General features: G+C 42.2%; 1 protein-coding gene and 1 non-coding gene across 3 annotated transcripts in view; both read left to right on the top strand.

Moving 5' to 3' along the window:
- The first annotated feature begins 395 nt into the window (after positions 1–395).
- On the top strand, positions 396–500 carry LOC146348788 (U6 spliceosomal RNA). The gene has a single exon (XR_014791866.1). It is a non-coding gene; the product is annotated as a U6 spliceosomal RNA (small nuclear RNA).
- A 21,418-nt stretch (positions 501–21,918) lies between these two features.
- The window catches only part of PKIG (cAMP-dependent protein kinase inhibitor gamma), a 37,385-nt gene continuing 32,135 nt past the window's right edge, over positions 21,919–27,168 (top strand). Inside the window, exon 1 of one of the 2 annotated variants that reach the window (XM_084854000.1) lies at positions 21,919–22,090. The gene's annotated coding sequence lies outside the window, so the exon portion shown is untranslated. Of the gene's footprint in view, positions 22,205–27,168 lie in introns of both variants that reach the window. The other variant, XM_084854001.1, reaches the window with a different exon arrangement.

Genomic DNA, 27,168 nt, shown 5'->3' with positions numbered 1-27,168 from the left:
ACATTTTCTCACATTCATCCGCTGCTTCTGTATCCCTCCAGTGCCCACTCTGTTGTCCTCTCTGCTGTTGTTTTTACATTGTAAGCGTGTTGGGGCAGGGACTTGGCATTTTTTTTTTTGGTTCTGAAACTAAATGTCAGGTACATTGATAGTGGTGTATAAATATAATAATTTCATATTGAGATGAATTGGACTTTGAGAATAAGTTAGCCTGTTATGATGACATCCCGTTACTATGCCAACCCTTATCTGGAAAGGTCATTAGTATGCCCACATTACCAGGCATTATATAGTCATAACAGGCTCACTATGACATCACATCAGAATTTCATTATCTTGTATTGTAGTGTGGTACTTTGAGTTGATGTCATATTCTGTCATGAATGACACTATAAATGTTCTCACTTCAGCATATATATTAAAATGGAGAGTAACAGAAGATTAGCATGGCCCCTGCGTAAGGAGGACATGCAAATACATAAATGGCACTACAAACAATTACAAGGATGGGGATCTATATTAAGTACTATAATGTCCGATATCCTAAAACAGGATTTTGTCTTGCTTAGACTAATACATTAGAATGTGTTCTATCATATTTATTTCCTCATTTATTATTGCCCTCTTCAGATGTTCAAACGTCTAATTGTTTAAGGGACAAGGGAAGGTGCATCCCAGCCCCTTCACCCCCAACCTCACAGTATTGACAGGGAGAGGCTGAACAGAGTCTGTAACCATGTCCAGCTGAACGTGGTTGCAGTCATCCATGCAATCAGGATTCCAGATCAGGTGGATGACTGTAACTGCATTCAAGTGAATGTGGCTACAGCCTCTGTTCAGACGTTCCAGTTTAACATGGGAAGTGTGGGGGTGGCGGGGGCAGCATGCATCCTTGTAGCCCCTCTACGATTAGACTTTTGAATGCCTGAGAAGGCTAAAGTTTTAGCTATAATGTCAATATTGTTTCCTTTTCTGAATTAGTTTATTCATTTGTGTTCTTTCATGTACAGCTTGTTCATGCAGGCCAGGAACATACAACAATGCAGTCAGGATAAAACATTATTAACACAGGTCAGAAGGAAACTTAGCACAGAGCAACAATTCATTGCTCCATCACCACCCATGTTCATACCACAATATAAATGCTGGTCTAATGACAGAAATGGTATACATTTATTGTATGATTTCAACTTATTCAGGTAAAGGCAGTGTCTAAAGCACCTTAACTGCCTGACTTGAATAATAACCCAGCTAAGCTAGAGTGTGATAGTATGATATTCAGTCCATTTGGCTGCACTCCAAACAGACTTAAGGCTGTAGTCCAATACCTACTTACTTAGGAAGCCCCATTGAACAAATTAGGACTTGCTTCTGAGTAGATATATATATAGCATTGCACTGTAAGTGCACTAAAGTCTCATGGATTTTAATAGGGTACAAGCTCCCTTAAGTGTGTGCTAGATTGCAGTTACTTCACTGGGTGTAAATTAGTTTTAAATTAAAAAGTATTCCAGTTTTTCTTATTTTGGATGGGATGTAAGTATTTTTATTCAGTTCCTTTGTTCCATACCTTTTTTCTGGCAAGGTGCATTTTGATACCTTTCACTTTCTGTTAATAGGCTCTGCCTTTTATCCCATGCCTCATCTTTCAGCCCTAGCCATGGATTACTAGAGTAGAGCTTATCTTTAAAAACAAGACAGCCCTAGAGAATAGCCACAAGAAACACACACACACACACACACACACACGACAGCCACAAGAAACACACAACACCCCCCCACACACACCATGCCTTATTATATGCTGAACAGCATAACAATAGCATGTTCAATGATAAACAGTTGTTTTGAAAGCTATTTACATGTTTAATTTCAGTAACTTAAATATTGCACTATTCTGTTCCACATTAATCTGGACAAAATATTACCTTCGCAGTTCTGACCATTGTTACTAAGATAGATCAGAATCCCCATTTCATCTATAACTATGGGAAAAGTCCATTATCCCTGACAATTGGCCATGCTGGCTGGGGCTGATGGAAGCTGGAGTACAACTGGAGAGCCATATTCCCCATTTCTGTTCTAGCCAAATGACATATATTATGATGATCAAATTACAGCACAATCCTATGCCTGTTTACTCTGAAGTAAGTCTTTCTGTGTTCAATGGAGCTTATTCAGGCTGCAGTCCTATGCAGACTTGACTGGGAGAACAGAGTGGACATCTTTCTGAGTAAACATGCATAGAATTGCAGCGTTTCTCATCTCACAGTGTGCTTGAAAAGTTGAAATAGTTATTCTGTAAAATGTTTGGATGAAATGGTGCGGATAAATTATTTGTCTAGATAACATATTTGTTTGTCCAGTTGTGTTACTAGAGATTTCTTGTGGCTCTTTCCCAACACAAAGCATCCCAACTCTGTTCAACGTCCTCTAGAACCACAGGTATTTAAAGAGTGATAAGGATGAAATCAGCTTCCTGACTGTTATGGGAAAAGGAACAGTATATGCCAGAAGGGTATCCCAATCAGCTGAGCCTTCATTAAATAGCTTGTCAGACAAGAATTCCCCCTTGACAGAATGAATTGAATAGCAATCCATATTCATCTATAGAATAATTATAGGGAGGTCCAAAAGTTAAGCATTTGGAATTTCTACCTCTATTCTGTTAATACATTTAAACCTATAGCTAGTATCCCTTTATTTAAAATAAAAAAAGAATGTGCACAAATGCTTTCCATTGAAATATATTTAAATGTTTTAATGAGAGTCCCAATGCAGCTTAAAGTTAGATAGCGAAACAGACATAATAAATTTTATCAGTAGTCATACACTTTATCCTAAGCCACTTGATCACCTTGCAGCCTTTTTCTGTGCTGTCCAGGAAGTTCCTAAGCTGTTGTGTGATGGAAGTGAGCACAGAGTGGTGGGACAGGGAAACCCCATGCCAAGCAAAGCTCCATGATTTCATGTCACCATGCCATATAGTTACTTGGATGTGTCTTGCTGAGACTGGATCCCGAGTCTGTATCAAGAATTATCATTTGTTGTATTCCATCCCACTTCAGCCAAGGAGCCCCTCCCACTAGAACCAGCTTTTCTGTTATACAACTCTAGTAGGGGTGGGAACATGTAGCCCTCTAGATGTTGTAAGATTGCAATTCCTATCAGCCCTAGCCAGCATTGCAAGGTAAGAGATGATAGGAGTTGCAGTCCAAGAACATCTGGAGGGCCACACATTCCCCATCTTTGAACTATATGGTGATGTTCAAGGGAAGGGTTTTGCGAAATAAAAATTAAAAAATAACAGACTGTCCATTGCAAGGTGCAAATAGCAAGGGGTGAATAACAGTAAAGTATGTGCCATATTTATTTGTGAGTTGGTGCTTGAAAAATCCAGGTGTGAAGGCATGAAACGGTGACCGCTAATTTAGTTGTTTGGCCAAGCCAGGCTAGTGGTAAATAAGTTTATAAGTGTCCAGCCTTAGGAGCAGAACTGCCATACGAGACTCTTGAGGAACTGCTTCCCAATCTCTGACTTGTCCAAGCAAAAGAACCACTTTTCTGTATATAAATAAATACCCATGAAACAAAAATACATCTTAAAACACTTGTGTGCAGCTCTTATAATATCCAGATCAATAAAAAATACAATCAGCATAAAGAACCCATTGTCTAGTTCTCATTCCAGGTAAATTGCTGTCTGGGCTCTACCACTTTTTTGTGTGTGGGGAGGCTTTCATAATGGAATGTTCCATATAATAAATAAAAATAAAAATCCCTGCACAAAGACATTTAGATCTCTGGAACATAACTAGGCTATAAAACCTTCCCCGAACATGCAATTTTCGGTGTAGAGGAATACTTGGTATGGACTATATGCAGAAACTGGTTTTCTGTCAGAGATTTATCCCGGGGTTTCATGTGACAATAAATCGGATCGAGACTAAGTCAGGCACACTTTAGTCACATTTAAATCAATGGGACAAGGTACTCATGATAAACTTAAGTCCCATTGATTTCAATGGACTAAAGCAGGGGTGGGCAACATGTGGTCTGTGGGCAACATGTGGGCCTCCCGGCCATATCTGTAGGGGGACCCTGCTCCCACCACCACTGAATTTGCTGTGGTGGCAGCAGCAAAAAATGTGATGATTTTCATAAGAACATAAGTAGAGCCATGCTGGATCAGACCAAGGGTCCATCTAGTCCAGCATTCTGCTCACACAGTGGACAACCAACTGCCCACAGGAAACCCACAAGCAGGACATGAGTGCAACTGCATCCTCCCACCCATGTTCCCCAGCAACTGGTGTACATAGGCATGCTGCCTCTGGTACTGGAGGTAGCACATAGCCATCAGGACTTGTTTCCTTACAAACAACAGCTGTGGGGAACATCATGGCTTGTTTGTAAGCAAGATTGCACTCCTGGACACCTCCTCAGAGTGTCATTATGCTTGCTAACATGGCACGTTCTCCCCGCACGCTTTGTTTGCAAGGAAAAACACAGTTTTGCTGCCACCACAGCAAATTTGGTAGCAATTTGAGCTGTGCAGTGTGGCCTCCAGTGGGGTCGAGAGGGGGCAATGCACTCCCCAACCCACAGATGCTGCCCACCGCTGGATTAATGTGAAACCAATGTATGTCTGAATCCACCTCATTGAGTGTGATCAAAAGATTATGTTGGATTGGCAAACCGATTTATCTTCTAAATCTTTGAATGTCGTGGTTTTTATAAATGCAGCTATTTGAGAGCCTCATATTTATTTATTTTTTATATGTACGCTGCCTTTTTACAAAAAATGGCACTCAAGGCAGCCCATATTTGGTAGATTTGATATTTTCCAGACTTAGGGCTCAGTCCTATTGTTTCTGATTTTGATGATAGTAAGCCTTCGAACTCGAAGGCTTACAGTCATCCAATGCGAAGTGGAAACTGCGGTGAAGGCAGGTGATCTTTGCTTCCCTGTCCTCCCGCTCTACATTTTTGCTAGACGGGCTTTTTTGCCCATCTAGCTGGAGTGCTTTGGAGGAGGAGGGAAGGAGGCAGCAGAGGCCTCACGATAGGTTGCCCCCTGGCCTCACCTGTCCCCTCCTCACTGACCAAAATATCCCCTTTCCTTGTCCTCCAAGGTCAAGTTCTCAACCTCAGAGAGCAGCCAGCATGGTGCTTTCTGCACCCGCTACGGCGGGTGGTGGTGGTGGTGGTGTTGTCGGAGCATGGATTCCCCACTCCGAGGTTAGATTGCTGTCTCCAGCCTCAGAACTCAGAATCTGAAATGTCCTATGGCTCTAAGATGCTGTCCAAGGGCCATAGGATTTCTCCCCTCTGGCAAGCTTTTTACAGCTTTACAATTTCAAAGCATGTTGACAGCACTATTCAATGCTGTCCTTATTCCTTATGACCAACAACTATGTCTTTGTGGATCCTCACAAACTGAAGATCCAATACACTACCTATGGGTGTGTGCTTAATGATATTATATATGGGTTGAAACCTGTATGTGCCTTAAGAAATATATGCTACCTGCTGTCTGATCAAGATAGTCAAGTGACCCAGGAGGTTGTATTTTTTGCCTTAGTGGCTTCAGAAACTTGTGCTACAGCCCTAACTGCCATCACAGTTAACTGTAAATATGATTGTTTGGTGTAAAGGCCTAAGTGTATTTAGTTCAAATTCACTTAACCATCTTTTTAATTGTTTAATTACTCCATTGTATAGGTTTTATTAATGGTTTTTAGCTTGCAAATTAATGATTGGACTAAAAGTCATTGAGTGCTATTTCTCTTTGAGAGTGATACTCTTTTGTTTGCTTTTCAGCTCACTCTAATCTTTTTGAACAGAACCTATTAAAGAGTTAATAGTTCCCCCCCCCCCCCAAGTAATCTAATCATGTACATTCTTCTTGGGATCACAGTTGATGTTTTAGATTCCAGATTTTTATAGAAATGCTAGAAAACACCATGTTGCAGTTCCTTGTGTTGTTTACATAGTTTTGCAAATGAGTCCATCAGGCTATGAGATGATGCCTTTTTCTTTTCAGAAATAGTTTCACATGATCTTTTCCATGTGACAAATCTCTTCTCATGTCCTTTACTTTGCTAAACTGAATAATCTTTGTCAGAGAACAGATAATTTCAGCTAGCTGCATTGGTTAACCTTATTCTTTATACTTAGCAACTTCAAGAAATTAAAATATAAATCTTTAAGGTTTCTTTAGAATGATTTAACAGCCAAACATTCTGGACCACAGTATCACCATTAACTATTCTCCCTGGGGTTTGTTTATTTATCCAAAGTTGGCTTGGCCCCAAGGCACAAGTTCCAGAAATACTTCTGAGATAACAAAAGTAGGTCTCAGAAAACTTCAGAAGAGTGGCTCATGTCTGCATTTCAGCTCATGAATGCCATTTTATCTATCTTGTCATTGTCTGTTTACCAATGTGGTGCAGTAGTTCGAGACTGGATTCACACAACATGCTAACTCACACTCAGTGGTTGAGTGTGGGTTGTTGTTGAACCGTGGGTTGTTTGTTGAACAGTGTTGTTTGAACCCAGGACATTTTCTGCAGCATGGCTTGTTAACCATGCAATGTGGCTTATTTTTCTTGAACAAGCCACCTTGAGAACCCATGGTTTGTTATTGGGTTGTTCAGGGTGGTTAACAAGCCACACTGCATGGTTAATAAGCCACCCTGTGGATGTCCTGGGTTCAGACAACATGCTAACCCATGGTTCAAAAAACAACCCATTGTTCAACAGCAACCCACATGCAAACCACACACTGAGTGTTGGTTAGTGTGTTGTGTGAATTGCCATATTGGACTAATACGGCGAGTGGGGAGACCCAGGTTTGAATCCCTACAGTCATGAAGCTCACTGGGTGATGCTGGGTAAAACATTCAGCCTCACCTACCTGACAGGGTTCTGATAAAATATGTGCCATCCTGAGCTCCTTGGAGGAAAGGTAAAATATAAATGAAATTTCTAGCTAATTGAATCATACAAGCGAGAGTCCTACTTAACCACAGTGCCTAGTTGGGTGAGGATGACCAAGTTTGTTTGTTTTTTAACAGGTGTCTGGAAAGTCTGCCCAATCCATAATAAATTAATAATAAGTATCATCCAAGAAATCACAGTAACTTCAGTGTGTACCATTCCATTTCCTGCATGTTTTCTCCTACAGGGCAAAAAATGGTTTGAGGTGGGGGTGGATTTTAGCAGGGAAACAGTGCCGGAGTTGCCAAGGATTGACCCTGGGGTCTTTGTCAAACAAGGCACAGGTGCTACCACTGAGCTACAGCCCTACTGGAAGGAAAATTTCCATCTACGCAAACAGGAACTGTGCTTCTAGGACAAATAGGAGGCATGGGGGGTGGAGTCCTGATCTGGACTGAGACCACAAAGCAGGGGCAAAGGGTTAAAACTCCCTCCCTCCCCCACCAGAGTTCCGATCCAGATCCCCCTTCCAGTGCCTGCTATTTTTTTAAAAATAAATCACACAATTGCTCAATGCATGAATGGGGTCACATTTAGTTTGGCCCTCAGCCCTCCCTCTGCAGTATGAAGCTAATAATACTCACAGGGTTATTGTAAGGTTTACAAGATGAGTGCTTTGAACACTCAAAAGTACTATGCAGAAGGTAAGTATCATTATTACTTTGTGCATGTGTCACTTAGAAACATGACAGCTGTCTTATCATTCCTCTTTAAAACTTCCCCACCAGCTGCCTCTCTCCTGTTGCAAGTATAACTTCAGAGTTTATAACTTCAGAGTTTATAAGCATTACCTGAACGTGCAACTGTGCTAAAAACCTAAGGGATATCGGGGAGGATCTCATATCGCTGGAGCTAAAACATCTTCTTTAGCCCTGCTCAAATCATAAACCATTTTTTCTCACACAGAGACAGGCCCAAATATGACCACACAGCTATCTAATGAGACCATCTATCTATGCACTAGTACGTGTGCATATTTTCCTCATTCACTTCCTTAGATCAATGCATTGTTTGGATTTCGTGTAGATTGCTATCAGTATGAGTAAGTGATTAATGAGGTAACAGACACAATATTTGAACCTAATCAGCTCCAGATTCCACATAGAATCATTTTCAAACCTGCCATGTTCCATGAATAATACCTCACATGAGATAACACATCAGTAACACTCAGTAACAGATTCTATGTTATGGCATGTATAAATTATATCGGGGGGGGCAACACGCTCCATTCAGACTGCATGCAATCCCCAGCTTTTTTTGAGCCCGCGCTACCCCCCAAGTCACTGTCACCAAATTTCAGCAGCACAGCATCAGCAAAAAAAGCCACATTTTCACTTTAAAACAAGATGTGCAGGGTGGGTACACCTTGTTTAATGCACATTTGTGCTCCTTTAGGGGTTCCAGGGCCACCCCCCCATGCACCCTATTTTAAAGTAAAAATGCAGCTTTTTTGCTGCCACTGAACTGCTGCTGAATTTTGTGGCAGCAATTGCGGCAGTAGGAGGGACAACACGGGGGGGGGGAATTCCCCCTGCCCCAACCCCTTGAAGTTGTCCAGCCCTGCATTAAATAGCATGTAATGCAACTTGAAGTGAAACTCACCCATCCATGCCTCACATACAAAGGGAAGGGAATTCCACACTTCTGGGGCAGCCACTGAGATAGCCTCTCTTTGCACAGCTTTAGCACACAGATGCTATTGTAAATTGTAACAGAATGCTATTGTGTTGTAGCAACAGAAGCGATAACTGCCTCTAACGCTTTTGTATAGATAAGATTTTCATTTAAAGAACAATAGTGATTAGAAGAAGCTTGCTTAAATGAGTGTTGATCTGGCACTGCCAGACCAAAGGAATCACTGGATTCTGAAAATCCTAGAGCAGCCATGATGGACTAAGGTGGATGACAGCAGTGGAAATGTCCAGGCTCTGTGCAACCTCTGAGGAAGGCAGGGAAGCTGCTTGTGGGTCAAAGTAACATTTTGCTGACTGCCAGCATACAGTCTTAGTACTTGTTGATCATAACAATGCTTTGATAAGAGGCTGAAAAACATCTGGCATAATAGATGGTGAATCCTTAACACCCTTGAAGATGGAATGTGCTTAAAAAGAAATGGAAAGACAATGAAAAACAAAACACAGGGTGACTCTTACCCCTAGAAAGATTTTGAGCATACATTAGGGTTGGAAATACACATCTCCTGTCCTATCTCCAAAATGATGTAAAAATGCGTTCCCATCTGTAATCAATACAAAGGGGTCTGAGAGGGCAGCTGCTGCCGGTCACACCATTTCACTTTCATCTACTTTTTCCTCCCATTGTTTTGTTTGTCTCTCCAGCTAGCCCACTGTACTAGATCGGTTGCTTTATGAATTTCATGCTAAAATGCTATGCAGGTGAGGATGCTTTAAACTAAATGGTCTGGAGAGAGTTTTTATTAGGAAGATGCGGTGTAGGGCCTACCAACAGAGGGCATTTTATTTTTATTCAAATTGCTTTACTGATTGCTTTGTCAATTATTATTCTTCAAATTGTTGTGGCTTCAACAATTTCCCTGTGTGATTATTTACATTGCACTGTCTTGATTATTATTCTTTTAGTCACATTGCAGGGCTTTGTTTATATTGTACTGCCTTGATGAATTTTCCTTTATGTTCATATGTAGTCCATTAAGTTCACTATTATTTCTTTGATTTTCATTGTGTATCTGCAAACCATTTAATTAATTTCAATTACAATCTTGAGTTGTAGCACGATTGTACTTTGAACTTCTAACCCAGATTACAACTTTGAACCCAGATTAACAACGAATCATAGAGTTGGAAGGGGCCTACAAAATCATCAAGTCCAACCCCCTGCTCAATGCAGAAAGCCTGATTCCCAGGCGGTTCCCCATCCAAGTACTAACCAGGGCTGACCCTGCTTAGCTTATGAGATCAGACGAGATAAGGCGCATCCAGCCCTTTGCTACAAAGATTGATGGTTGGTGCCTACTAACTACCAGATTCACCCCCACCTGCTTGGGTAGGAGCTGGAGGGAAACAGTGTGGGAGTTGAAAGGTAGCCAGCATGGTTCACACAGCACATGGGTGGTTAATAAGCCACAGTGGCTTGGTAACCACTTCCCCACATGTGCCGGGTACATGCCGCCCAATTCCCCCAGTTACCCTTGCAGACGCACAGCTCGTTGCTCAATGCGAACCTGGCAAGGGTGTGTGGCTTGGGTGGTTAACAAACCACCCAGGAATCCTACTACAGTGTGGGTTCTGGGTGGTTTGTTAACCACCCTTGCCAGGTTCATACATAATGACAAACTGCACCCAGCACAAGCAAGGGTGGTAAACAAGCTACCGCGGCTTATTATACACCCATGCATGTGTGAACCCAGCTAGGTTTTGCCCCTGGCTGACAAGAAAGAACTTTGGAGTGTTCCACAAACACTATTGAGGGATGCTGTTTTTCAGACTGGCCTTTTCTGTCAGGGTATCTACCTACTTGTTCCCCCATGCTCAACACTAGTATTTGTTAGTATGCAGATATTACAAAAATGCCATCCGTTCCCAGTGCTGTCTCCTCACAAGGAAAGGCACCCTTTAAAAGTCCACCCCCCCCATGCACACACTCATGTGAACACCTCAAAACATCCTAGTTCTTGGGGAAGTGGACACTTGCAAAATCAAATATAACCAAGAGCACATCTAGACATACAGCTCCTAGTGCTATGAAACAAAAGGCATTGTGCAGCTGTTCCAGCTATTCGTCTTTAGCAGGCTTTTTTGCATGGAAAGAAAAAAGATCAAAGGAGCAAAGGTTACAAGTGGAAGGCAACATCAGCCTTCCTTAAAATTCTGTGAATGAGGTAGGGAAATTGCACAATAAAAGCCATGTCTGGAAGAGACTGGTCTCAGTAAATGATACATACCCCTGACGAAAGGAAGGCTAAGTCTCCAACTAAATGTGGGGGAGGGTGATGTGTTAAAGGGGTCAGCTAAGAGTTCATGCATCTCATAGCAACTCTGCAACTTTTAGGCTGGCCCACATCATACCCTGACAACCCCACTGGAATTTTCTGTTTGTCATCAATGCACACTTCGTGGATCCAAACAATTCCCTGATAATCTCTCAGCTCAAAGAAGACATTACATATGTAGAAAAGTAAGCCAGTAGAATTTATGCAGATCAGGAAAGGTTATCAAAAAGCTATCTACGCCAGCTCTCTGGACTGTGGGCCACAGAATCCACCAAAATACCACTAAAAGACTAGTCTCATATAACAGAAGAATATACCCTATGGATCAACAACAGTATAGTGTTCTGAAAGGGGAAAGCAGACAAAGGCCTGGTTTGCACGATCGCCAGTTTTCTCTTAAAAAAAAAAAAATGCACAAAAACAGTAGTTACCAGCTTCCGCCATCCCAAATGTACTTTAATGATTAACACTTAGTCCTTGAAACTCTTCTTTCTGCTGCCTAAGTATTGGGGGGGGGGGGGCTCAATTCCTTATAACAAGCCTCAATATATCTACTTATCAGTAGTGTTTAGCACAATAGAGCAGTTTACACTGAACTGTTACCAGCAGCCAAAAAGTTAATCATAGTGAGCCACAAAATCATGATGGTTCCTGAATTCCACTATTATTTTAACTTCTTGGGCTAGAAAGGGTTAGAAACACTGTGCTAATCCCAATTAAAGGAACAGACAAAAACGAAAGCTTAAAACCTTTACAGAAAAAAACCTGAAGATAAATGAGATGCAAAATGCAGCTGTTGTATTAAAAAGACACAAAATACATGTTTGAAAATCTGCCTAACAAAACACAAGTCTACAAGATTGAATATAAGTAGAATAATCTATGAATAAATCTTAAAAAGTGAATTCCTTAAAGAGAATTATACTTTTTTTTTTAACCTACCCATATGGAGAAACAAAAGATTGGATTCAGTGGATAAATGGAGTGGAAAACTGTGCTTTCAGAAAGGTTAGCTAAGAATGTTTAGCCAGAAAAAATTCCTACGAGCACTGCTGGCTGGGGAATGCTGGGAGTTGTAGGACTTTTTTCTGTCTAAACATGCATAGGATTGTGCCTTAAAGAGTTCCTAAATTCTAAACATTTTGAATGGTAAATGATTACCGCATTTTTCTGGAGAAAATACATAAGCACCAGACACATGTACCAATTCTTAAGCTCTGGGATACACAGTTTTCCTATCTGCAAAAATACATACGTGCAAAAGGCAGATTATAGGGCTTCATATGGAGCTTTTATCCTGCTATTGAGATTGCTCACTCAAGGAAGTTTGTGGGCCCTTTAGATGATGTCATGAACCTCCAGGGCATCTCCCACACTAAATGACCTTTATTCCGTTTTAAAATAGATTGGAGATAATGAGCTATCAAATTACCCCGCTTGTGTTCCGCATGAGTTCCCTCTGTGAAAAAGGAAAAGCTGTAAGAAGAGGAGCTAGACCAATGAAACATATGGGAGACTCAGATAAGAGGGGGATGGGGGGGAAGCATGCAAAATGGAGTCTGTTGTGATCCTACATTTAAAAAGGAAGTAGAAAGCCCCATTTTAAATACGGGATTTTAGGCTGGTACAGAGATGCTCTTAGTAAAATAGTGGTAGCTGGGCCCCATGATCCAAATCAGCCCCCCTCCCCAGTGGGGACAAAGGGTAAAATCCCTTGTCCCCCATCCCTGGCTGCAGTCCCAGTCTGGATTCAACTCCTCACGGTTGCTATTCACTAATTGAAAAACAATCACGTCTAGTTTGGCACTCAGATGAGTTAATATTTAGAGAAAGTGCCTCATCATGTCCATACAGAGGAATTCTATATTCTCAGCCTTTCCCATTCTGGTGCCCTTCAGATGTGTTGGACTACAGTTCCCATTAGTCCCAGCCAGCGCGGAGGGCACCAGATCTGGGAAGGTTGAAGACTTGGAGCTTCACAAACGAGGCTAAGATCCCGCATCCTTACTGGGTTTTCTGCTTCTGGATTTTTTGCAGGATTAAGATTGGCTGCATTACATGGGTAGACATGTGCTTTGTATTGGGGAATTCTTTTCTCAACAAGTACTATATGTTTCATTTTACAGCCACTAGATGGCACTGCCGTTATAGCAGAACTGCACAATTACACACCGCCAACACATTGGATTAATGTTCCTTATTGGATTATCCCCAATCTTTTAAAAAGCAGGATAAAGGTGAAAAAGTGCAGGAGACACCTTGGAGGTTGACAACGTCATGTAAAGGACCCACAAACTTTCGTGAGTGACCAGTCATGAGCGTGCAATAAAAGCCTAGTGTAGAAATGCTCTTGCATGAGTTTTTAAGGCTGCTGACACTAGTACTGTTGTGCTCATTGCACAGATATAGAGAATGGTTCATTAGAATCTGTTATCTTTCCATAATCTAATTAGCTTCATGTTTTAGGAGGTCTTTAATCGCAAAGTGTTATTATACAAAAGCATGCAGAACATTCCCCCCCCCCGCATAAACTTCCATTACTGTTGTATACTTCCAAATACAAATGATAAACCCTGAAATTTGAGAAGCATGTTTGTGTTTTGTAGCCAAAAAAGGAAATGAAAAAGTTCTTCTCTCTTTAAAGTGTTCAGAATCACACTTAATTAGCAAAATAACTGAGAAAAAAATGCACATCTTAAAACAGAGGAGGGAGGTTCTCTCAGGAAGAAGCTGGAATACACTTGTGAAATAAAATCCTCCAGAGACGGAAAGAACAGCTACTCACTTGCCCGCCCATGCTTTATCATCTCAGTACAGATTACTAGAGCTATAAATAGTTCTTTGAGAGTAAACACTTGCAGGAGAGCTCTCTGCCTTGTTCATTAGTACAGTTACAAAGGTGACCATCTTCTCTCGTTGTGCATCCACAATCCCCAAGGACCCAAAGCTACAAACCCAAGGATGGAGATAATGTGCTGCTTAGGGCATAAGAGCATAAGAGCTGTGTTGGATCAGACCCAGGATCCATCTAGTCCAGCATTCTGTTCACACAGTGGCTGACCAGCTGCCCCTGGGAAAGCCACAAGCAGGACGTGAGTGCAACAGCACCCCACCCATTTTCCCCAGCAACTGGTGTACATGGGCTTACTGCCTGAGATACTGGAGGTAGCATAGAGGCATCAGGACTAGTAGCCATTAATAGTCTTATCCTGAATTTTTCTAACCCCCTTTTAAAGTCATCCAAATTGGTAGTCATCACTACGTCTTGAGGTATAACACTTTCTTACCATTCATGATTCGTCTGAGGAATCCCAGAACCACTTAGGCTTGCCAGCTGACCAGAAAAACAATAATGATAACAACAACAAAACAGGCCAGATTTTTATTATTTCTCTTGCTTTTGGACTAGTTGTCACAAAAGCAAAGGGTAGCACAAAAAACCTAACATACACACAAGATGCTTCTCACTATCTGTTACACATTAAATAATGGGTTATGTCAGGAATCATTGCCATTTAGGCTATATAATAGAAATATCAAATCTTAAAATCTATTAATTTTGTATTTACTACTTCCTTGATAATGTTATCCTCTTTCTTTTCTTTTTTCCTTTTGTTTCTGTTTTTTGTTATTATGAGTTTGTTGTATGTAATTTGCATCATTGAAATAAAAATTAAAAAAACAAAAGCAAAGGGTAAGGCCACACCCCATTCTTTGTAGCTGTAGGCCTTAAGTGAAGGATAGGCAACCTGGTACCCTCCAGATATTTTGGACTACAACTCCCATCAGCCCCAATTATGGGCATTATAGTCCCAAATATCTGGAGGGCACCAGATTGCATACCCCTGCAGTGCTTAGGCTGGTTTTGAACTGGGTTCCACCCCTAAACTCACCAAAACCTACAGTCCATTGTGCCATCTTTAGTTTTCTTTTCAGTGCCAAATTGAAAGCCTTTTTATTTGCCCAGGCAGGCCTCTCAATTTGCCAAGTTTTATAAAAATGTATGCTATGATGGAATGTTATTGCTCCTCTGGGATTTTTTGTTTAAATGATTTATTCTTAGGTATTTTATTGTGTTTTACTGTTTTATCTTTGAAAGGCACCAGGGAACTTTGGTTGAAGAGCAGCCAATACATGTTTTAAATAAATAACAGTGCAACCTTATACCCATGTTCCTAGGAATAAGTCCTATTGAACTTAGTGGCACTTACTTCTGAGGAGACATGTATAGGATTGTGCTGCTAGGGTGCAATCCTATTCATGGTTAGGCAGAAAAATGTCCTACAACTCCTGGGGCACGCTGGGAGTTGTAGGACTCTTTTCTGCCTAAACATGCATAGGATTGCAGCCTTAATCTTGTTAAAGAAAGATGACTCCACAGTAATAGTGCTTAGGGTCACCTCTACCAGTAGGCAGCTTGGGTGTCTTGCCTCAAACAGCAGATTGAGAAGTGCCATTAAAAGGCACCAACTGTCAATTGTTTCACTTATACGGATGACACCTTGGGGGCCACAGTGAGATTTGCTTGGCTCAGGCACCATAATGTCCCTGGCCATCTCTGATATTGCTAATTTTAACATATCAGGTAGAAAGAAGGCTTATTCCTGGCAAGGGAGGCGATTGCGGGGAAACTCTCTTCCCAATGTCTTATGGGAGGGTGTGTTTTGTGGGGGCAATTCCTCTACTTGCTAATCCGATTAACTTTCTCTCTTCTTGCTTGCATTGGCAGATAGTTTCCGTCGCTAATGGGGAATTGTATTAGATTATCACGGCCCATTCCTTTCCGTGAAGTGGAACAAAATAGAGGCTTAACTGAAACTGGCTGGCTGGCTGGTCTTTTTCTTCTCTCTGTCAGAAGAAGACATGGTGGCCTAGAAAGAGAAGATTGTTTATCTGGTGATACTTAGGCTGGGGAATGAGGTGCAGAGTCTGGTAGCATTAATATTCATATGGTGCCCATATTTTTATTCCCCCTTGGTATATTTTTGGATTTAAGGATAACATGCAATTAATACTAAGGTGGGTATTAATTAACTAAGGTTCAGACAGGAGAAGGTTAATGGAGGAGGAAGAGGAGGGCCATGGAAACCACCTTGCAAGATGAAGAAAGGCGGGATATAAATGTGGTGGTGGTGATGATGATGATAGGAAGACATTTCTCCTTCTCTCATAATACTAGAACCATCATCCCATGAAGCTGATTGGTGAGAGCTTCAGGACAGATAAAAGGAAGGACTTCTTCACATAGTTAAACTATGGAATTCGCTGCCACAAGATGGAGTGATGGCCACCAATTTGGATGGCTTTAAAAGGACATTGGACCAATTCATGGAGGAGAAGGCTACTAGTCCTGACGGCTACATGCTACCTCCAGTATCAGAGGCAGTATGCCTATGTACACCAGTTGCTGGGGAACATGGGCGGGAGGGTGCTGTTGCACTCATGTCCTGCTTGTGGGTTTCTTGTGGGCAGCTGGTTGGCCACTGTGTGAACAGAATGCTGGACTGGGTGGACCTTTTGTCCGATCCAGCAAAGCTCTTCTTATGTTCTTATGATGAAGATGGAGCCAGAAATGCCGCTGAAGATTCACTGGCAAAGCTGCCAGGCAAAGTTTTTGTTAGGGTAACTACAGGTACATGGCCCAAGAAGGGTATAATTGCAGAAAATAACTAATCTATTTCCCCTCCTCCAGCCAGAGGGAGGGGACTAGCTACCTGTGCCTGGAAAACAACAGAAGCAGTTTTGGAGAGATACATAGATAGAAGCAGTATGGGAGAGAGGGAGACCTGGATCTTTGGGGGCTGTGTAAACTAACAACATCAGGGGATGGAGAGATGCATCTCTTGGGGAAATCTGATGTGGGCCAGTGGATTTGGCTGTCTGCTAGACAGTTTAGGGTGCAATCCTATGGATGTTTAGACAGAAAAAAGTCTTACAACTCCCAGCATGCCCACCCAGTACAGGTGGTTGGGGCACACTAGGAGTTGTAGGACTTTTTTTTTGTCTTGACGTGCATAGGATTGTGCCCTTAAGCTGTTTGCCTCTGCCAATGTTCAACCTGCATATTTGAAATAAATAAATAAATAAATAAATAAATAAATCATCCTCAAAAATTACAAAACACGATAAGCCTCCAGTGACCACCATAAGCCTCTAATGACCTCCTTCCCAAAGGAAGACAAACCTGGATAAATGCTGTATCCTTGAAACTTTTCACGACTTGGGGAAGCTGGATTGAACATAAAAATACTATCATTGTTTGTATACTGGCTTGCTATGGTCCATGGGGTCACGAAGAGTCGGACACGACTGAACGACTGAACAACAACAACAAGGTAGTGGGTAGCGCTGTTGAATATTGTGGTCTTTCAGACCAGGGGAAGCATGAGTTGCTGAAAGAGTGGGCCTTCAATGAGCAGGGTGAGGTGGCCCGCTAATCCCTGCAGCTAATCCCTGCAGTGGATTTGAGAGATCATTAAAAGGCAGCAAGCTGTCTATTTATTTACACATTTATACCCAATTTTTAAAAAATAAACATTGCCACAAGGTGGCTTACAAATACCACAACAGAAGGAGTAAAAACATTAATTTAAAGTATTATTAGAAATCAAGATTATTTAAATGTTGTTGTTGTTGTTTATATGGCCTCTATCAATGTTTTCGGATTTTTGCAGGGTACAACTGGTCCCTGCCCTGAGGAGTTTACAATTTCAAATCTTACAATGTTTATTATTATTCTTCACATTTATTTATTTATACAACATTGATGGGTGCTTTCTGGAGTTTCTGCCTCATGCATCAAAATTTATTAGTCTCTAGTTTATTAAAAGTATAAACCACATGGGATAGGATGTGGTCTGCAGTTTTTTATACAATTGGGAATTGTCTTGGGTAAAGAGGATTCATGAAATGTATGAACATTATCCTTCTCTTGTGTTTTCCTGTGTAACCTACCTGGATCTCTGCATGTCCAAGTCTCCTTCCAGAGATCTAGAGATGTACACAGTGGAGCTGCTCCCACAATAAGCTGCAGATAGCTCCTTACAAGAAAAGCAGAAAAGCCAAACAGCTGAGTACATCTGGTGGTGCCTCCGTGCGGTGTACGGATGCCATGCCCATGAAAGAGCTTCAGAACATCTGTATGCATCACAGAGCGAGCCAAGTGTGACGGCTGATTGCCATTTGCTGACACCTGTCCTGGTTGTTCAGAAAATAATTCTCTCTCTCTTTTTCCAACAGTCAACAACAGCATCCAGTCCCAGAAGCTTTAGAAACCTGGGGCTATTCTACATGAAGCTTTTAACCCTCACCTTTACCAAGGCTTCTGCTTCCAGATTCTTTGTGGGATTAAGATTGGTTACTGGAGGGAGCAATCCCATGGCCTCTAGTCCGTGGCTAGATGGCCATAGGATATGTCGGTTTCTGGGAACCGACCTCAGAGCCTGCGCTCTGAGGTCGGTTCCTGGAGAACTGACCTTCCCCCATTCTGCGCTGCCTCACAGGCAGCTTGGAATGGCCCCATGCTCTGCTCTTGGAAGAGGAGCACAAAGTGGCGAAAACTGGGCGTTCTGGGGGGCGTTCCCAGGGCGGGGAAAGTGGAAATGCCGGTACAACAAATCCTATGTGTCGTCTGGCAGCTGCTTCCCTCGCTCCGCCTTCCCATGGCTAGACAGCCAAAATCAGCTGTCTAGCCACAAATGCAGGGTGGCTAAAGTGCAGAGGGGACGATCCCCTCTGTGCTTCTCCTGCCCTGCACTGGACAGGCAGCCGTCTATCCCCACAGGATTGCGCCCTTACACGTTTTTTTTCCTGGGACTTTCTTTCTATTCCTTTCTATATGTTCCACTATACAACCACTAGGTGGCACTGTGGTATAGCAGAATTGCACAATTGCATGAGATTTCCATGGTGTAATAGAGGCCATTCAGAAAAAATATCACACTTTCCCCATTAAGAAATAAAGTGATAATGGTCGCAAAGCATGGGAGAAGCCCTGGAGGATGACAACGTCGTGTAAAGGACCCTCAAACGTCTGTGAGTGAGCAGTCATAAGCACACAATAAAAGCCTTGTGTAGAAAGGCTCCTGTTTTTCTTGAAGGGGCCACTTTGAGAATAGAGTGACAGGTGGGTTAGTACCTCAGTATCCGCCCCCTATGGCCTGTCAGCAAGTTCGCTTGCTAAGGCACTATTTCTCCCTTTCTTCTTTTGCCTCTAGGTTGGCAGCTGAGGGTTCAATCAGCACTCAGGGGTCAAGAGCTTTAGCCTATGGGCCTTCAAGTGTGGACCCCTACTTTTGAAGTAGTGTACCAGTGTGGGTCTACCTCTACTGGTCCTCCTCTGTCTCCTCCTGCTCTGCTCAAACTATGAGAGGGCTAAAAGGAGGGCTGTGTATATGGTGTGCTGGGGGGGGGGATCTAAACCAGGGTCGCACACATCCTGCATCAAGAAGAGCTGGATTCTGCACCCTCAATATAATGCAGATTAAGCATCTCTACATATATTTGATTTTTTGCATAGTTTATTCTGCTTCTGCCAATCACCGGGAGGAGTAACCAAGCTGAGCCTAAAACCCCACAGATTTGACTCCTGAAAATCCAGTTCTGTCTGCCCTCTAGCTCAGCCTTCCTCCAATATAACAAATAAAATAAATATATAAATTATATATTTATAATTTTATTTTATTTCTTTTTTTATTTCTATGGTTGGCTGGGGAGACTAGGAGTTGTAGTCTCCCAAAGGGCACCAAGTTGGGGAAAGCTACTCTACTTCTTCTGGAAGTAGAAGAACCACCAGATGCATCCACAGCTGAGTGTCCTTTCGGCTTTGGCCCAGCCGCTTCACTCTTTCTGGTGCTACTTGGAAATACCCTCTGCTCTTCCCCAGTAGTATATTGGACACCTTCCGACCTGCAGGGCTCATCTTCCAGCGTCATATCTTTTAGCCTTGCAATACATTCCATGGGGTTTTCTTGGCAAGAATACTGGAGTGGGTTGCCATTTCGTTCTCCAGTGGACCACATTTTGTCAGAACTCTCCGCCATGACCTGTCTGTCTTGAGTGGCCCTGCATGGCATAGCTTATGGCTTCACTGAGTTATGCAAGCCCCTTCGCCACGACAAGGCAGTGATCCATGATGGGGGCATTTTACATACCCTGACCCATTTGGGATGGGTTAACCCAATGCCAGTAAAGCCCTTCAGGCTGCAACCCCTGAAGCACAGTTCTAGCGGTGTTTGTGCCAGGCTGTTGTTGGAAATCCCTCAGCTCAAGTGTGAAGTCAACCCTCTATGCCTTACACAAAATCACTGGTGTACTAATGCATGAACAGCAGAGGATGCTAAATGCAGAGCAGTGCTTCTTCAAAGGATCTTTAGCTCTGCTGTTTTAAATTTGTTACTGTGTTTTAAATCTCTGCATTGCTGTTAGGTTTTACGCTGGTTGTACTTTTATACTGTAGTTTTAAGGTTTTTATATTTTATATCATTTTTATGTTGTTCTTGTGGTTTTAATTTTTGTGATCCACCCGGAGAGCTTCAGCTTTTGGGCAGTATAGAAATGTAATTAATAAATAATAAATAAATAATAATCATTTCTAGCTTTTCTTAAAAAACAAACAAACACAAACCCATTTCTAGCTTTTGTCATTTGATAAGACAGTTTGGTAAAAGGTTATATGGCCTCATGATAAAGGGTGCTTCCAGACAAGACTTTTATTGTGCCATCACCCTGCCTCTTTCACAGAATTTTACAGGGCATCCAGACAATGATGTCTCCCATTCATGGCCCTCCTCTGTTTTCCCACCACTTCTTCCTTCTTGTTCCTTACCACAGAAAATCCATTAAAAAAGAAAAGATGGAATAGCTGCACAATGCCTTCTCATTGGTAGTGCTATGAGCCCTCTCTCTGGAAGCATCCCTAGGTAATAATAAATTTAGGCTGTAATCTTAATCACACTTACGTGGAAGTAGGTCTCATTGAACTCAGTGGAGCTTACTTCTGAGGAGACATGTTACAGGGATTGCACTGTTGATTATTTACTATTTACTCATATTTCTATCTGCCACCATAAAGATCTTATAATAAACCCTAAGTCGGGGCAGGGAGCAGTTGGTTTATTAGGAGCACAGATGGAAAGTACTGAGATAGCAACTTGTCTGAGGCCACCCAGTGAGTTTGCCACCTCTGGGGAGATGTGAGCCAACAACTGCCATAGTCACAGCTTACATTCTTAATCACTATGCTGCACCAGCTCACACACAGAAAAGCGCTGGAGCGCAGCCACACTTAAGCTTGTTTGCTAGGCATGTAAAGCATTTCACATTTGCATATTCATGTTGTGAAGGGCTACGAACCAGACCAAGCATCCACTTTTGGCACATGCCGGGAAATGCAGATGACTCTTGGGAGGCCATGTGATTTATGGCCATGTGGCAAAAGGCTGGTCCGGACACTCTTTCCTATGTCATCATCAAGCCCACTGCATTTGTTGCCTAATAGTTCAAGGAACTTTGTTGCACAGTGGGTAGTGTGTGGAAACTGGGCTGGAATCTCCCTGCGGAAGGACTTCCAAGTAGTAATCACGCTGTCCAACATCCACGCTGCATTCTGGCCATGCTTGAGCAGGTCACGTCGAGTCCAGGTGTCTGTCCGCACCTAAATAACAGGTGGGTGCGTTACAGTAGGAAGCCTCTTTTGACAAACAGAAAATAGGAGGAAGGATGTTTCAACGCGCCCAGCTGCTGAGAGATGAGGTTTCAACGTGAAGCTAAACAAAGGAAAGGAAACAGATCCCTCCTGTGCACAGTGAGGTGAGAGCCAAGCAAGTAGCCGTTTGACATCACCGAGGCTGAGCATTGGATTACAACAAACAGGGACTTACTTGGCATGGGAGTGAGGAAACGCCTCCTGAGCCCAAGAAGTGCAACTTCATTTAGCTGCTTTTAGAGCAAGGAAGCCGTAAGTCTGAAAGCGTGACTAAGCTGGCTACTTTGGCCGTTTGCCATTCCAGCCACACACATTTAGGAGATGTGGGATCATGCTGTATTTCAGCCTTGAGTTTTAACAGACGGGGGTCCCTAAGCTGTTACTCCGAGAGCTTGTTGGAGCCATCTTCTGTAAGTATAGTTTTGCATGCTGATCAGTGCTAGGCAGCAACTGTCGAAACGGTATTTTTTAATGGCACAAAATGTATGCAGTTATACTGAAGGGCCAACCTAGTCCAAACAAAGGTACGTTGGAGTGGTTGCATGGGGTCCTGAGAATAAATGTGTTTTAAATATATTTTTGTGGAGTGTTTTTGCTCGAATGATTGTGGGTGCGGCAGAATCTTGCTAACCATAAACTGTATAACCAATGTCGAAAAGAATGGCAACTTCCTAGCTATTGACCATAGATTAAATTAAGGGGTCAATTTTGAAATAAAAGATGAGGAATCTTATATTTGATGCAACCAGGGACAAATAAAGTGGATTAAAGTTGTTAGAAAACCAACATTCAGTCCTGTTAGCAACACTGGTGATCTATTTCATTATAGCGGTGTGTGTAATAATCCCACGTACTCTGGAAATTATTGCATTTAACATAGTACAGCTTATTATATTCTGCTAATGAAGGAATTGGAGAAAGAGAAACTATTTAACTGTATGCATAAGAATAATAACACTGTTGATTGTTAACCCGATTCACCTATTGTGAACTTTTTAAATTTTATTTATTTATTCATTGTATTTCTATACTGCCCAATAGCTGAAGCTCTCTGTTAAATGTACTGTTTTGTTTTGTTTTCCTAATGAACAATTTATGCCTAGAGGCAGGACACTGTGATGTTTACCCTGGATTGGAGGTAATGCTAGTATAATGAAATTTGGATACCTTGAGGTCACTTAGAATACTAATGTTTGAACTGAAAAATTCTGGCCATCTGAGCAGGACAGAGTGTCACGGGCCCAAAAGGCAAGAGTTGCTGGAGTGGAGGCCAAGTCTGAAACGTTGGCAAAGCTTATCATTAGCAAATATGTATGAACATCAGCGGCCTCATACTTAGGTAATTGATCTGCCTAGCCTAGTTGTTGTCAACTCTGACCAACAGCAGTGCCTCAAGATCTGAGGCAGAGATCCTTCCTATCCCTGCTACCTCAGAGGCTTTTTACTGAATTTCTAAGGATAGAACATGGAACTTTCTGCAAACGAAGTATATGTTCTTGCTCTGAACAGTGGCCCTTCCATACACTAGGGTGGCTTTGTGTTGTACTTTACAGTGGGCAGCATTTGAAGGGCTGTCCAGGCCAAGTCCAGTTTAAAGAGAAAGAACCTTAAGAAGGGAGATGAGGGCCCTGGAATTCCCCATCCACAGTTAGCACCTGGACAGCAGACTGAGCATTGCAAGCACACAGTTCACGAGGTGCCAGTCTACACGGGCATTTTACCTTGGTACTGTAATGTCTGGCTCCCTCATGCAGAACACGACGCACTCCCCAACCCATTGATCTGACGCAATATTCCATTTTTTCCCCAGATTACTTTTGTGATTTTTTAAAAGGCGATTCCAAATCCCAGGCACAACTGAGTTATGTATGTTCTAATCAAGCGATATTATAACTCTTACCAATGGGAGTGGCCTCAAAGCTGTAGAACTCATTTTGCAACATTTCACCCAACCTTCCTCTTTCAGGAGGAAGGGATATGCAGACAGAAAATCTGTGCTTGGGACACTTAATCGTGTTCTGGGCTGCCTTTATATTAAAGAAAAAACCTGCAGTCATGGAGCCTTTCTGCATTTACAGCGGCAACCACGTGATTTCTGAAAGGGGAAGCTTTTAATTTTCAAGGTTCCATAGAACTCAATGAAACACCACCATCTAGTGGCTGTTTCAATAGCACAACATCCCGACTTAAATAGATAGTTCATTATTTCCTAATCTTTTTTGAGGTGGAATAATCAGGAAATACCTCTGGATGTGCCCTGGAGGTTCATGACGTCATCTAAAGGACCCACAAACTTCCGTGAGTGAGCAATCTCAATAGCAGGATAAAAGCTCCATGTGATGAATGCTGTGCTGCATTCATTCCATGTGATCACAGAGCAGCAACTGGGTGAGAAAAACAGAGCATCACCTCAGAAATGAAAGACACTCCAGTGAAGACTCTACTCTGGTCAGATTCTTCCCACTATGGTGTGATGTACGGTATTTCTATTTAAATGATAGTGATTATTTATAAATTTGCATCTAAACATATAAATTAGCATATGCAAATTTTATGCAAATCAGTATCTTTTTGGTATTCGTTTTTGGTGATGCGTTTCTTTGGCAATGCTAAGTGTCCACCACCCTACACTACAAGGACTTGCTAGTTACATCTTCATCTGTTTTCTCTCTGCTTCACTGCATGCATCCTAAAGATTGCAGGAAAAAGTAACTGGTCCAATAAATATTGTGATGAGAAAGGCACTAAACCCATCTTTTATGATAGATCATCACCGACTGTAGTTCAAGAACATGATAGCTTAGTTTCTTTTGTTGCTTCATTGATGAATTGGGAGGTAAAGACTCTCTAACTGATCTGTGGAACACAATATCAGATGATTTCAATCTTTAGTGAGAATTCTACAAAGCAGATTGGCTGTTGCAATTAGTTAATGGACATTTGGAAGAAATGCCACAATTTGGCATTTTGAATACTCCATAATGAGGCTCTACAGGAGTGCTCTAGTATCCTTGGGCATATCCACATTATAAACTTATACTGGCTCATCCCACGTGAACTTTCATGGCTTTCCTCAAAGAATCCTGGGAATTGTAGTTTCATGAAGGGGCTGAGGATTCTCTGTTAGAGCTCACAGTATCATCTCACAGAACTACAGTTCACAAGGTTTTTGAAGGACAGGGCATGGCTATTAAACCAATTTAGTTTGTGATGTAAATATGCTTTTTCTCTTTTGTATAATGTATTGATCACCTAGTGAAAGAGATAGGTAAATTAATAACTGGGTTGGCACTATTGCAACAATTCATGTCTACTCAATTTTATCCAATCAAACAAAATATGTTTTGTTTGATTGACCTTCAAATCCTGCTGTCACCTTGGCTTGTCACATAAAAGGATTTCCTCTCTGGAATAAAAAAATCGGTCTACACAGCATCTGTTGAGCAGATGCACTTTGGGAACATCTGCCCTGAGGTAAATGGTTTAATAGTAGAAATTCAGATTAAAAAATCTTCCATATGCACTTGGTTCAGGTTTATAACCAGAGATATTTGTACCTGATAGTACCTGGTGATCTAAAACAGGGAAAACCTTTTTGAGGACAACTTTGTTGTGATGCTAAAACCGAGGTGGGGGTACTCCCAGTAGGCCCAGACAGCATGGCCAATAGTCAGGGGTGATGGGAGTTGTACTCCAAGAACATCTGGAGGGCCACAGGTTCTCCACACCTGTTCTGAAAGCTTAGTATTAGGAGGGGGATATTGTATGTTAATAAAAAAGGATAGATATGTGAAGCTTAACATGGAGATGCTAATATGGAGATGTGCTTTCTGGGTTGCAAGAAAATTTATATTTTAGTTAAAAAGCTACTAGTAGGGCATGGCACCATATCTATATGCCTTTAGGTTGCAATCCTAAAGATCGCAAGCCTCTACGCCAACCCTCCCCAACCTGGTGTCCTCCAGATATTTTGGGCTTCAACTCCCATCAGTCCCAGTCAGCATAGTCAGTAATGCTGAGAGCTGTAGTCCTAAACACCTGGAGGGTGTCAGATTGGGAAAGGCTGCTATGCACACTTACCTGCTGGGAGTAAGTTCCTTCCTATGGGAAGGAAGCAGCAGTGAGGGAGACAGAAGCAGGCAAAGATCTGCTCCACTGGAACTTCCCCCAGCCACAGGGCCAACTGACACCAACTGCCCTGTGGGAAGGAACACCAGATGATGGCTCTTGCTCAAGTGGAGATGGTTGGGTTGCTCAGTTTGCTTTTTGAGCATGTGGTTCTTGGTTCTATGTGCTTCATTTTAAAGATATTGTAAGCCACTTTGAGGATTTGAGTCAAAAAGTGGGATATAAATCTACCAAATAACTAAGTCTCACTTAAAAATTCAATGGAGTTTACTTCTGAATAGATATGAATAGGTTTGCACTGGTAATTCCTTAATGGAGAACGTTATCAGTACTTTACTACTTTGTCTTGAGATGATAAGAGGAGGAAAATTTGAATCAAGGTAGCACCTTTAATTTCAGACTCTCAACAGTGCATTCTATTATTATTGACCCATCGATTTTAACGGGACTTACAGTCTGAAACTAGGCAGGTTTACTCTGAAGTAGTAAGACTCATTGACCCTGTTCGCAAGACACGCCAGGCCCTCCCTGGGTTATTTAACCCACAATTAGCTGTGATGTATGCCAGACGCCATTTTGAATATGCAACCCCCAATGGGGTTGCGGCGTGTCATCTGAACCAGACCAACAAGGGTTATGTGAGGGTTAAACAATCCTCGCATAACCCTACAACAAACTGAGGGTTATGTGAAGTTGTTTGGGGCATAAAAACATAAAAAGAGCCATGCGGGATCAGACCAAGGGTCCATCTAGTCCAGCATTCTGTTCAGTGGCCAACCAGCCGCCGACTGGGAACCCACAAGCAGGGCATGAGCGCAACAGCACCCTCCCACCCATGTTCCCCAGCAACTGGTGTACATAGGCTCACTGCCTCTGATACTGGATGTAGCACATAGCCATCAGGACTAGTAGCCATTGATAGCCTTTTCCTTGTTTAACCTTTGCATAACCCCCAATGGCCAGGTACGGATGACATGCTGCAACCACATTGGTAGCTATTCAGGATATTCAAAATGGTGGCTGGCACACATCACAGCTCATTGTGGGTTAAATAACCCATGGTGAGCCTGGCGTGTCATGTGAACCAGGTCAGTGAGTCTTACTACTTCAGAGTAAACCTGGCTAGTTTCAGGCTGTAAGTCCTGTTAAAATCAATGGGCCAATAATAATAGAAAGCACTGTTGAGAGTTGAGTTGGGGCCAATGAGTTAATGGGGACTTACTTCCAAGCAAATGTGCGGACAGTCGCAAGTCTTAACGACAAGGATGCAGAACCTCTTTCAGCTTGAGGGCCAGATTCCATTTTGGAGAAGCTCGTAAGGGCTGCATTCCAGTTGTGTGGGGCTGAAGGGAAAGGGGGT

This window comes from Heloderma suspectum, chromosome 4 (assembly GCF_057233095.1).
Source record: "Heloderma suspectum isolate Gila_16-S chromosome 4, 16-S_ref, whole genome shotgun sequence".
Taxonomy (NCBI): Eukaryota; Metazoa; Chordata; class Lepidosauria; order Squamata; family Helodermatidae; genus Heloderma; species Heloderma suspectum.
This window is presented reverse-complemented; position numbering and strand designations above follow the sequence as displayed.